Source organism: Arachis ipaensis, chromosome B10 (genome assembly GCF_000816755.2).
Source record: "Arachis ipaensis cultivar K30076 chromosome B10, Araip1.1, whole genome shotgun sequence".
Lineage (NCBI taxonomy): Eukaryota > Viridiplantae > Streptophyta > Magnoliopsida > Fabales > Fabaceae > Arachis > Arachis ipaensis.
The window spans coordinates 133924004-133924337 of NC_029794.2; the positions used below are offsets into that span (position 1 = coordinate 133924004).

At 41.0% G+C, this 334-nt stretch overlaps 1 protein-coding gene across 4 annotated transcripts in view; it reads left to right on the forward strand.

Annotated features, from left to right (window-relative positions):
• Window positions 132-334, forward strand: part of LOC107622443 (serine/threonine-protein kinase EDR1) — an 8309-nt gene continuing 8106 nt past the window's right edge. For 2 of the 4 annotated variants that reach the window (XR_002356737.1, XR_002356736.1), the window contains exon 1: window positions 132-334. The gene's annotated coding sequence lies outside the window, so the exon portion shown is untranslated. The other 2 variants (XM_016324326.2, XM_016324325.2) reach the window with 1 other exon arrangement.

Here is a 334-nt window from a genome sequence, read left to right on the forward strand (position 1 = left end):
GATAGCTTTTTCCTAAACAAATACAGCCTTACAAAACGGTTAGATGATAATTTAGTCGACAAAGAATGACTTTTGTATGTTATTGCAAGTTGTTAATTTTTCTATACCATTTCTGCGCACTTGACTGGTTCTAATGACACTCTTTTTCCTTCGCCTTTTCCTTTTCCCTTTCAAACTTCTCCTTCCTCCTCCAAACTCTCTCTCTCTCTCTCAACACAACAGTGGTAGTGTGTCATGCCTTGTGGCCCCTACCCTCTCCTCCCACTTGCTCCTACCTTCTCTCTCTCTTTCTCTTTCTATCTTGAAGCCTCTTATGTTATGGTCTTCTGCTTCC